Source organism: Furipterus horrens, unplaced genomic scaffold, assembly GCF_987537825.1.
Source record: "Furipterus horrens unplaced genomic scaffold, mFurHor1.1.pri manual_scaffold_7, whole genome shotgun sequence".
NCBI lineage: Eukaryota > Metazoa > Chordata > Mammalia > Chiroptera > Furipteridae > Furipterus > Furipterus horrens.
Genome location: NW_028327177.1, coordinates 66,358,025 through 66,369,077, shown reverse-complemented (window position 1 = coordinate 66,369,077; position 11,053 = coordinate 66,358,025). Strand labels below are relative to the sequence as shown.

The 11,053-nt window shown below is 34.5% G+C and overlaps 1 pseudogene; it reads left to right on the top strand.

The window, feature by feature from the left end:
- Positions 1 to 3,323: 3,323 nt before the first annotated feature.
- On the top strand, positions 3,324 to 10,585 carry LOC150004584 (myelin P2 protein-like; annotated as a pseudogene).
- The last annotated feature ends 468 nt before the right edge of the window (positions 10,586 to 11,053 follow it).

Sequence of the window (11,053 nt, the reverse complement as noted above, 5' to 3'; positions counted from 1 at the left end):
GTCAATGACCCCAGGTTGCCATGCTTGCCAAAGTGCCTATAGCTTTACTTACCTGTTCAAAAAGCTTATGACAAAGGTTCTATTTATAGATAATATGAGCAAGATCATGTCATGTTACCTGGAGAACTATGAAACCTCATGAAAATCAATCCATACTATCAGATTGTTTAGATGTTTGGACTTCATTTTATAGCTGGGGAGGAAGCAAAATAAAAGATAGTCTCAATGAAGGACTCCATAATTCTTTCATTTTCAAATTTTAGAGTACATGAGAACTCCTGGGGGTTAGTAAAATGTAGACTCTTAGGCTCTACCACAAAAATTTAGTTTGAAAAACATTTTTCTAATAACTAATTAGTTTAAAAACTAAGGCAGAAAATACAAAGCAGCCAAAATAGGAAGACAAAGAAATAGACCCCAAATGAAAGAAGAGAATTCTCCAGAAGAAGAACTAGACGAAATGGAGGCAAGCAATTTATCAGTTTAGAATAATGATTATAAGGATACTCAACAGCATGAGAACTGACATAAAAAGCATAAAAAAGGACCAATCAGAAGTAAAGAATGCAAAACCTGAATTAAATAATATACCGGAAGGAATAAACAGTTGATTAGATGAACCAGAGGACTGAATCTGTGATTTGGAAGACAAGGTAGGAAAAACACCCATGCAGAACAACGAAAAGAAAAAAAAAATTTAAAAATGAGGAGAAACATTTTGAACAACATGAAGCCCAACAACATCTGCATCACGAAAATACCAGAAGGAGAAAAGGACAAGCAAGGGATCAAGGACCTATGGGAAGAAATAATGACCAAAAACTTTCCTAATCTGGTGAAAGAAAAAGACACACAGGTCCAGAAAGCTCAGAGAGTACCAAAAAATTTGGACCCAAAGGGGCCTACACCAAGACAGACCAATTTAAAATGACAAGGCTTAAAGACAAAGAAAGAATCCTAAAAGCTGCAAGAGAAATGCAGATAGCTATACACAAGAGAGCACTAATTAGACTGTCATCTGATTACTCCACAGAAACATTTCAGGCCAGAAGGGAGTGAAATATTTAAATTAATGTAAAGCAAGGACATACACACAAGTCAACTTTACCCAGCAAGGTTATCATTTAAAATCAAAGGATAAATAAGGAGCTTCCCAGACAAGAAAAAGCTAAAGAAGTTTGTTAACATCAAACTAGTACTGTAACAAATGTTAAAGGGCTTGCTTTAAAAAAGAAGAAAAAGAGAAAGAAAAAAATAAAACAGAAGAAAATAGTCAAACAATAAAATGGCACTAAATACATATCTATCAATAATTACTTTAAGTGTAAGTGGCTTAAATGCTCCAATCAAAAGGCATACAGTCACTGAATGGATAAGAAAATAAGACCCATACATATACTGACTCCAAGAGACCCATCTGAGATTGAAAGATACACACACACTAAAAGTGAAGGGATGGAAAAGATATTTCATGAAAATGGAAAAGAAAAAAAGTAGGGATAGCAGTACTTATATCTGACAAAAAAAGACTTTAAAACCAAGGCTATAGTAAGAAACAAAGGACACTACAGACTGATAAAGGGAACAATCCAACAAGAGTCTATAACCTTAGTAAAAGTTTTACACACACAATATAGGAGCACCTAAATATGTGAAGCAAATATTGGTGGACATAAAGGGAGAGATCACCAGAAATACAGTCATAGTTGGGCATTTTAACATCCCATTGACTTCAATGGATAGATCTCCCAGACAGAAAATCAACAAGGAGACAGTGTCCTTAAAATGACACACTATATCACAGGGATTTAATTGATATCTTCAGAGCATTTCACCCCAAAGCAGCATAATATACATACTTTTCAAGTGCACATGGAATACTTTCTAGGCTAGATCACATACTAGGACACAAAACAAGTCACAATACATTTAAAAAGATTGTAATTATATCAAGCATCTTCTCTGACCACAATGCTATGAAACTAGAAATTAATCACAAGAAGAACACTGAAAAACATGCAAAGTAATGGACACTAAAAATGTTATTATACAATAAGTGGGTTGACAATGAGATCAAAGAATAAATCAAGAGATAGCTTGAAACAAATGAAAATGAGAACAGGACAATCCAAAACTTGACACTGGATAAGTAATCCTAAGAGGGAAATTTATAGGATTACAGGCCTATCTCAAAAAAAGAAAGAAAAAAAAAAAAAACACACAAGGAAAACTCTAATAAACAATCTAACTTTACACTTAAGGGAACTTGAAAAAGAAAAACAAACAAAGCCCAAAATGAGTAGAAGGAAGGAAATAAAAAAAAATCAGAGCAGAAATAAATAAAATAGAGTCTAAAAAATTATACAGAAGATCAATGAACTTAAGAACTGGTTCTTTGAAAAGATAAATAAAGTCCTGGCTGCTGTGGCTCAGTGGATTGAGCATCGGCCTGTGAGCCAAGTGTCGTGGTTCAATTCCCAGTCAGGGCACATAACTAGGTTGCACGTCAGGTCCCCAGTTGGGGGTGTGAGTGAGAGGCAGCCACACAGTGATATTTCTCTCCCTCTCTTTCTCCTTTCCCCTCTCTCTAAAAATAAAATAAGCAAACAAATAAATAAATTATTAAAAAAAAGATAAACAAGATTGACAAACCTTTAACCAGACTCATCAATAAAAAAAGAGAAAGGACCTAAATAAATAAAATCAGAAATAAAAGAGGAGAAATACAACTGACAACGAAGAAATACAAAGGATTGTAGGAAAGTATTATGAACAACTATATGCCAATGAACTGGACAACCTGAATGAAATGGATAAAATCCAAGAAACATACAATCCTCCAAAACTAAAGCAGGAAGAATCAGAGAATCTGAATAGACAAATTACATCTAGTGAAATTGAAGCAGTAATAAAAAAAAACTCCTAACAAACAAAAGCCCTGGACCTGATAGCTTCACAGGTGAATTATACCAAACATTCCAAAAGAACTAACACCACTCCTTCTCAAACTATTTCATAAAATTCAAAAGGGAAGTCTCCCAAATTCATTTTATGAGGCCAGCATTATCCTAATTTAAAAACCAGATAAAAACACTACAAAAAAAGGAAAATTATAGACCAATATCCTTGATGAACATAAGCACTAAAATCCTCAACAAAATATTAGCAAACTGAATACAGCAATACATCAAAAAAATCATACACTATAATCAAATGGGATTTATTCTGGGAACACAAAGTTGGTACAACATTCACAAATCAATAAATGTGATTCACGATGTAAACAAAATGAAAGATAAGAACCACATGACTGAAGGCCTAAGATGACAGAGGAGTAAGTGAGAACTGTGCTGATCTCCTCTCAGCACCAATCTGGAATTGCAGCTGAATTATAAAGAGGTCATCGGAATGACCAACTAACTGGTGGCTGAACTTTTTCCAGACAGACCTCATATATATATATATATATATATATATATATATATATATACACTAGTTTTTCCTTCTTATATCTGTCATATATTTCTTTCATTTCACATTTCTCCTTTTCTATGTATTTCTATAATCTGGGATACTAACAATAATAGTTAAGTCTAACTTTGTTTTTCAAATGCAGAAAAAAATTAATTATTTTATTTATTTATGATCATTTTTAATAATACAGGTCTGGAAGGGAGGATTATTTTTTTAACCAACTAGACTCAAGTGCTACAACAAAATTTCAGAAATGAGAGTCTATCAAGGATGTGGGGAAAATTCTTTTTTTATGTCCATAATGTATTACTGAGAGGAAAAGTTCCTGGAATACTATGTATATGTCATCATATCATTCAAAAATATATCTACAATATATGAAAAATTTAAAAAGTCTGGAATGGTCCATACAAAACTATAATTAGTATTTTTTAATGGATTGTGGGGCTGGATGTAGTTTGGTGGACAACTTGCACTTGTGTTCAGGCTGAACACTTTTCTCTTTCTAATCTACAGACATTGTATATAACAAACCCCAAAATGATCAGGTTCATGACATGTACTTCCATGATGAAACATGGGAGGAATACCTAATAGTGATGACACTACCTGCCATCTACACAACTGAGGCACCTCTGATCCCAGAATGTGGCCTCTGCAGACCCTCTAGGTGCTCTTTGGGTCAACATAATTCAAATACTACTTGATATTCTAGTGTGGGGTTAGCTACCAGAAAACTGGGAAATTTGGTTTAACCCAGAGTGATAATCAGTAAGAAAGGGGATATTGTAACCATCAGCACCGAAAGTACCTTTAAAAATACAGAGATCTCCTTCAAGCAAGGCCAGGAATTTGAAGAAACCATAAGTGACAACCAGAAAACAAAGGTAAACTTCAATGTTTCTCTTCAAAGTCTTGAGAGAGAGAATTATTTCTGCTGGTGTTGAAAGGTCAGACTACTTCATTTTGTTGAATACAAATGTACTGCAAGGACCTCTCTTATGACAATGATTCAATACTGAATAAACTGCTTCTTTAATCAACCAAAGGCCAAACAAGTCAATTATGTGAACTTGTCTTTGCATAGCATTGTAACCTTGGCAAGAGGCTCATTGAATCAAGCGCAGAAATGAAATGGCAGACTGCAATACAGAGAAAGTTGGTGGATGGGAAAATGGTAGTGGTAAGAGTATTTTTACTTATAAATACAGAAATGATGCTACTTAAATAGAGAAATTGGTTGTATTATTTTCAAAACATTCCTAATTTTTGGAATCCCTATGGATAAGAAGTCAGAGTGAATGATTGGGTAATATTTAAACCATCAAGAGTTCAAGTTTAGGTTAGAGAATTTAGAACTAACAAAGCCTACTTATTATTTTATAAATACTAAAAATGATAGCGAAGTTAAAGAGTGTATGGGACTCACAAAGAGAAAAGTAAGTCTGAGTTCTAAAAGCAAAAGAAATCTGAAAGGCTCAATTGTACAGTATTTGTAGACATCTAAGCATTTTGTTTTCAAGAATCCATAGTAACTTGAACTAAACCATGTCAATAATTGAAGCTGAGTTCATTGGACATCTCTTTAGCCAGCAGATGAAAAGGATGACAAAGGTTACATGAGATGACTTCTAATTATTTTTTTAAGTTTTAGGTTCTGTGCTTACTAATTAACACATATGTTACTATAGATAGATTCATATAGTGTTTGGAATGTCTCTTTCTTTAGTACAAAGGTTCTTATCCCTAGCTACATGACAGGTTTACATGGGGAGTAAATACCAATAAGGGGGTCCCAACACAAGTCAAACCTCTTGGGAGAGAAGGAGCCATGAGTATTTTTAAATGTTCCCCAGATAACACAAATGTGCAGATCATTTTGAAAACCGCTGTTTTGGTAGATTTAAAAACATGCAAATTATGCATAAAAGATGCCATTTTATTTATTTATTTATTTATTTATTTATTTATTATTGTTACAGTCAATATTATTTCTTATTAGTTTCAGGTGTACAACATAGAAAAAATTTCCATTTTATTTTATTTTTTTCTTTATTTTTATTGTTGACATTATTACAGATGTCTCCATTACCCTCTTTGCCCACCTCCACCCAGTCCTTGCCCACTCTTCCTTCTGGCTACCTCACTGTTTTCTGGGTCTATAAATTATGCATATGTGTTCTTTGGCTAATCTCTTCCCCTTCTTTCATTAGGTTGCCCCTCCCCCCTCCTCTCTGACAGCTGTCAGTATGTTTCATGTATCCATGCCTCTGTTTCTATTTTGTTCATCGGTTTATTTTGTTTGTTATATTCCACATATAAGTGAGATTATATGGCATTTTTATTTCTCTGACTGGCTTATTTCAGTTAACATAATAATCTCCAGGTCCATCCATGCAATCACAAAAAGTAAGTTTCTTCTTTTCTACAGCTGCATAGTTTTCCATTGTGTAAATGTACCACAGCTGTTTTATCCACTCATCTACTGATGGGCACTTGGGCTGTTTCCAGATCTTGGCTATTATAAATAACACTGCTATGAACATAATAATGTATATATTCTTTCTGATTAGAGTTTCCAGATTCTTAGGCTATATTCTCAGAAGTGGGATTGCTGGGTCAAAAGATAATTCCATTTTTAGTGTTTTGAGGAAACTCCATACAGTTTTCCAAAGTGGCTGCTCCAATCTACATTCCCATCAACAGGGTACCAGGATTCCCTTGTCTTCACATCGGTGTCAGCACTTGTTATTTCCTGTGACATAGGTCAACTTTAAAACTATTTCCCTCTTTTAGTGGTCACAATTCTAAGTTATTAGAGATTGACATTTTAATTTTTTTCTGAGGTTAGTCTCATCAGATTATTTTAATTTCTGTTATTACTATAAATTTGTTATCTCCTAGTTTGAGTTCTAGATATTCAATTGATAGCTTTTTTTAAAAAAAGAAATGTAAGACAAGAAGGTCTGAGATCAATTCCTCATTGAACTGATTTTTGATCAGTTAATCTTGGAAATCAACTATTTTCATTGGGAGAGTCATACTACCTCACTGTTTGTTTGCTTTTGCTTTTGTCTTAATAGATCAGATAAACAAAGGGCTCCACTGAGGATTAATTTAAAATTCAACATTATTTATATATTTTCAATTTACATGCACATCTTTACTACATTAAAGTATGTATATTGGCCTGTCCTAAATAGTTGATAATGTCATTTAATTATTTGTACAATTCTAACCTATGTTGTACTTTGTATACCTGCAATGATAATAAAAAGAAGTAGATCTACTGATCTGGGGTAGTAAACACAAATGCCTTCAGGGACCAGGAGAGTAATGACAGAGGGGGATCAGATGTGAGGTGATCTAGAAGAAGGAACTGTTACAATACAAGGATTCTAGTTTCAGCAAAATGGGCAGCCTCTACTCTACTCCAGCCAATTAAAAAAAAAATTTAGGGTTCATTTATAGACAGTGAAATGCATGGATATTAAAGATAAAGTTTGATCCATTGTGACAAACACATGCACCCATGTAACTCACATCCTTATCAAGACATAGTACATTTTCATAATCTCAGAATATTTTCCCATGCTCCTTCTCAGTTAATGCCCTGCCCTGTTCCACCTCCAATAAAAGCAAGTAATGATTTATTTCTATCAGCATAGATTAGTTTTGCTTATTCTCAAACTTCATATTAATGGACTCATACATTGTGTTCTTTTCTGTTTGCCTTCTTAAACTCAGCATGTTTTTGAAATTCATCCATATTGCTTCATGCAGCAGTAATGTGTTTCTTTTAATTGCTGAGTAGTATTTCATTGCATGAAATGTATCACAGATTATTTATCCATTCTTCTCTTAAGACAACTGGGCTGTTTTCAGGTTTTGGCAATGATAACATCCCTATAAACATTCTTATACAAGACTATTGTAGACACTAGTTATTTTCTTTTGGATAAATTGCTAAGCACAAAATTACTGGGTCCAATTGGTTTTGACAGGCAGGAATAGAGACCACTGAGACCACTGTGTTCAGATAGATAATAACGAAGCTCTTTCATATATACTGTATTACATGATTGAGCAAATGAGAAGGTGTATTGATCTTAGGAACCAGAATTTTCCCTCTGGAAGAAGAAACATACAAATATAGAATGAGTGAAAATGGACAGGCATAGATGTAAGTTCATGATCCCTAAAATACCAGTATATGTTTATGTGAGTGTGTATAATTGCACTTGTGTATCTGCATGCATTTATGTGTTTATGTATATATGTGTTCAGAGGTCTGTCCAGAAAAAGTCCAGCCATTGTTAATATAATGGGAATGGTTTGTGTGACACCTATGTTACCTGGCAGCCAAGGAGAGTGGACTGGAATGTGCATGTGTGAACAATGATGACTTCACTGTACTAGTCAGTGGGAGTGGTAGATACCACTGAGTGAGCATGTGTACTTTGTGGCCATTGCATTCAGAATGACTGAGTAGAGCAGTGAATCTGTAACAAATTTTGCATTAAGCTTGAACATTCTTCCACAGAAACTATTTGGATGATTCAGAAGGCTGCAGCTATGGGCAATTGGTGACTGGCAGCTTCATTATGACAACATGCCCACTCATACATCACATCTCATGCAGAGTTTTTTGGTGAAGCATCAAATTAGCCAGGTGATTCAGCCCCAATACAGCCCATATTTGGCATCCTGTGAGTTCTGGCTTTTCTCGAAACTAAAATCACCTTTGAGAGGGAAGGGATTTCAGACCATTAATGAGATTCAGGAAAATACAATGGGGCAACTGATGGTGATTGTGAAAACTGTGTGAGGTCCCAAGGTGCCTACTTTGAAGGGGACTGAAGTGTCATTGTCCAATTCCAATGTACAGTGTTTCTTGTATCTAGTGTCTTCTTCAATAAATGTTTCTATTTTTCATATTTCATGGCTGGATACCTTCTGTGTACGTATACAATAGTTCCCCCTAATCCTTGAGGGCTACATTCCAAGATTTTCAGTGGATGCCTGAAATCACAGATAGTACCAAGTACTATATGTACTGTTTTTTTTTCCTTATACCTAGATACATACCTATGATAAAGCCTAATTTATAAATTAGACATAATAAGATATTAACAACAGAGACTAACAATAAAATAGAGCAATTATAACAGTACACTATAATAAACATTATGTGCATGTCACCTCTCTCTCCCCCAAATATCTTATATTCACCTCCTCTTCACTTAAAGGAAACACTTTATGGCTTCTCTTTGGCATATCTACTTTTTGCCAGCACTGCTACTCTTGTGTTTTGAGGTCATTATTAAATAAAATAAAGGTTATTTGAACATAAGCACTGTGATCTGATAACAGAGACAACTACTAAGTGACTAATAGGCAGGGAGAAGCTACAGCATGGAAATATTGGACAAAGGGAAGATTCATATCCCAGGCTGGATGGAGCAGAATGGCATGAGATTTCATCATGCTATTCAGAACTGCATGTAATTTAAAATGTATGATTGTTTATTTCTGAATTTTTTTATTTAATATTTTGAGACTCTGGTTGACTTAAGGTAACTGATGGAAACCACGGAAAGCAAAGCCACAGATAAGGAGAAACTACTGTATGTATATGCATGGAGTTATTTCTTAGCTCTATATGTCCAAAGAGCTTAGACGCAAAGACACCTCAGTAGGAATTAGTAACCCAGGGCCCAATTCTTGGTGTCTAAGATGCCCCATTAAAACGAAGGAGGGTTCTTTGGGGAAAATGCCAGTTTCAATGTGAGGGCAGAGTAGGAACAATCTGAGCCTAAAATATCTTGTTATGCCAGAAAGTAAGAGTGTTCAAATAAATAATTAAGGTATGTTGCCCAAATACAAGAATGAGCTTGAAGGTGTTCCCATGAACCCAAACTGGGATAATTTGATAAGCAAAATAATAGAAAAAAATCATACATTATAAACCATTTGGGAAAAATAAGAATCTGTGAGTACATATTGTAGGGAGGGAGAGAAAGAGAGAAAGGAAGAGAAATTAACTTCCTTAGTGTAGAATGCCATGGGCTCAATGGGAAATGTGGAAAAGTGCCAGAATTTAAAAAAACATCATGTTTTCAACCATCACAGCAAGTAATGGCTCAGGTAAGAAATATTAGTGGATATTAAAGCTAGAGGGAAATTTTTATTAGGCACAGGATATTAGCTTGGTCTTAAAGTATCTCCACACAGATTGCTTATTAGTGACACAAGCATCAATGTTTTCTTAAAACACCAAAGGTGATTCCTATGTTTGTTCAGTTTGAGAACCACTGTGCCAAGTCTTCCAGATTTAGAAATTTAACATAGGCTATTATCATGTTGCTATCAATTAACATGGAGTGAAAGTCATCAGTCAGGAGTACCAAATGTTCCAGCGTAACACTAAGTAACAGTGGGTAGCGAAAATACTACCATAAAATCAACCCAGATGTAACAAAGTCCTTTGTTTAGGAAAGCAAATGTTTACCTCTTTTTTATCTTTGTCATTTCCATGGGAGGCTACCCAATTAGCCATTATCCATGACATAAGGAAGAGTGAATATTTTAAAATAGCAAAATTGGATCAACAAGAGGAAAACAAAACTATAAAATAATGCTAAACCTTTGAAAAATATAAATCATCGTTCAGCAGAATTTAGAAAGTAAGGTCAAATTACTTTTAAAATGCAGTATGGGACTCATTTTTGAAATAGCACTTCCCACATTTTGGTATTTATTTATTTGTTTGTTTGTTTATAAAGGGATCCACCCTGGCCAGTGTGGTTCAGTTGGTTGGAGCATCATCCTATGAACCATAGGGTGGCAGGTTCAATCCCCAGTCAGGGTGCATACCCAGGTTGCAAGTTCAATCCCAGTCGAGGCATGTATGGTAAGCAACCAGTCAATGTTTCTCTCTCACATGGATGTTCCTCTCTCTCTCCCTTCCTCTCTATAAAATTCAATGAAAAAAATGTCCTTGGGTGAAGATTTAAAAAATTATTTTAAAAAAGAGGGATCCAAGATGGATTGCAAAATTTCAGGTGTCAGTCATCTGGGCTGGAATTTTGGCACATTTATTGAAGCATGAGATTTTTCCCTTAGTAACTGGCTGTTTGCTACAGTTTACTTGATCTGGTAGTGCAAAGTGGACATCCCAGCAGCACCAAAGGGTTGAGGCTCTTATAGTTAAAGGGTCTTAAAAACAAGATCTGTGACAAGTTTAAGTTTTATGTCCATTAGCAATATCATTGTATTGCTGGAATTTAAGATGAACATGATTTTTTGCATAATCAGGCATTTGTCATTAAGGTACCATTATTCTTGATCTGTTATAATTACACTTTTTCAGATTATTAATGCATATTAATTGCATTAAATATGTTAAATAATGTAGAGTAAATTGATAATAAATTTCAGTTTTAGGATTTCCAAAATAAATCATTGGTGGGTTTGTTTTGTTTTGTTCTGTTTTATGAAATTTGGCATCTGGAGAATACTCACTGCACTAAAAGCCAGTACAAATTTAGATTTTTATTCAAACTTATCTTGCACTATA